Genomic DNA, 1,948 nt, shown 5'->3' with positions numbered 1-1,948 from the left:
CCGTTCCTTGTCCTCACTGATGTCATTGAAGGTCTCTTCCTCCACCCAGCCACTTACAACACCAAGGGTCCCCGAAAGGTGACAACAAGCCCCCTGGGACGCCTGCTGTGTTTGGTCTTCCACCTCCTCAAACCACCTTCCTCCTCTGACTCCTCTTCTTCAGACTCCTCTCTCTGCATTGCCTCTCTCTGCATTATTATAAGGTGTGTTAAAGTAGTACTATTCTTATCAGTTTAAGCCCTGTTACGTCCCCTATCAGGGGACGTGTATATGGGATGGATTTTAGGAACCGGGAGATGGAAAAAGATGCTTGGTCGGTCCCCCTACTTCAAATTTGGGGCACTGCGCGTGCAATCTACTGTGCCACCAGATATGAGTGGTGTGTTAAGTAGTACTATTCTTATCAGTTTAATCCCTGTTACGTCCCCTATCAGGGGACGTGTATATGGCATGGATTTTAGGAACCGGGAGATGGAAAAAGATGCTTGGTCGGTCCTCCTACTTCAAATTTGGGGCACTGTACGTGCAATCTATTATGCCACTAGATATGAGTGGTGTGTTAAGTAGTACTATTCTTAACAGTTTAATCCCTGTTACGTCCCCTATCAGGGGACGTGTATATGGCATGGATTTTAGGAACCGGGAGATGGAAAAAGATGCTTGATCGGTCCTCCTACTTCAAATTTGGGGCACTGCACGTGCAATCAAATATGCCACCAGATAGGAGTGGTGTGTTAAGTAGTACTATTCCTATTCCTAATCCCTGTTACGTGCCTTTTTTTTTGGTTTGGTTTTTGAAGCCACAGTGCAGCACCAGAGGCCAGAAAAATTTGGCATGTACACATGCCTGAAAAATTAGCTATTGTTGCTGCCGCTGCTGTAGCAGCGGCCAGAAAAATTGATGCTTGTTTCCCAGGCAGAAAGTGCCATAAAACATTGCAGCTTGAACCCTAGTTGGTGGCGGATAAGTCGCGCAAGTCATCCGGCATTTGAAGATAAAATACAGCAGTGTGTGGACCATTTTTAGCCCAAGGCAGCTCATCTCATCAGGCCTTTTTTACTCAAATGTATCACCCAATGTCAGTCCCTTCGGGATCCATCCCTCATTCATCTTAATAAAGGTGAGGTAATCTAGACATTTTTTACCTAGGTGACTTCTCTTCTCAGTGACAATACCTCCTGCTGCACTGAAGGTCCTTTCTGACAGGACACTTGAAGCGGGGCAGGCCAGAAGTTCTATCGCAAATTGGGATAGCTCAGGCCACAGGTCAAGCCTGCACACCCAGTAGTCAAGGGGTTCATTGCTCCTCAGAGTGTCAAGATCTGCAGTTAAGGTGAGGTAGTCTGCTACCTGCCGGTAGTGTCGTTCTCTGAGGGTGGACCCCGAAGGGCTGTGGCGATGCATAGGACTTAAAAAGCTCTGCATGTCCTCCATCAACAACACGTCTGTAAAGTGTCCTGTCCTTGCCGGCGTGGTCGTGGGAGTTGGAGGATTACTTTCACTTCTTCCCCTGTTAGATTCCCATTGTGCTGTGACATCACCCTTATACGCTGTGTAAAGCATACTTTTTTATTTATTTTGGAACTGCTGCATCCTTTCCGACTTGCGGTAATTCGGTAACATTTCAGGCACTTTATGCTTATACCGGGGGTCTAGTAGCGTGGACACCCAGTACAGGTCGTTCTCCTTCAGCTTTTTTATACGAGGGTCCCTCAACAGGCACAACAGCATGAAAGACCCCATTTGCACAAGGTTGGATGCCGAGCTACTCATGTTCCGTTCCTCATCCTCAGTGATCTCACTGAAGGTATCTTCTTCCCCCCAGCCACGTACAACACCACGGGTACCAAATAGGTGACAACGAGCACCCTAAGATGCCTATTGTGGTTGGTCTTCCTCCTCCTCCTCAAAGCCACATTCCTCCTCTGACTCCTCTTCCTCACAATC

At 47.6% G+C, this 1,948-nt stretch overlaps 1 non-coding gene across 1 annotated transcript; it reads left to right on the top strand.

Annotated features, from left to right (window-relative positions):
* The first annotated feature begins 528 nt into the window (after positions 1-528).
* On the top strand, positions 529-717 carry LOC128665308 (U2 spliceosomal RNA). The gene has a single exon (XR_008403073.1). It is a non-coding gene; the product is annotated as a U2 spliceosomal RNA (small nuclear RNA).
* The last annotated feature ends 1,231 nt before the right edge of the window (positions 718-1,948 follow it).

The sequence above is a fragment of the Bombina bombina genome, chromosome 6 (assembly GCF_027579735.1).
Source record: "Bombina bombina isolate aBomBom1 chromosome 6, aBomBom1.pri, whole genome shotgun sequence".
In the NCBI taxonomy this organism is placed as follows: Eukaryota; Metazoa; Chordata; class Amphibia; order Anura; family Bombinatoridae; genus Bombina; species Bombina bombina.
The sequence above is the reverse complement of the archived record's forward strand: the minus strand, read 5'-3'. Positions and strand labels throughout refer to the sequence as shown.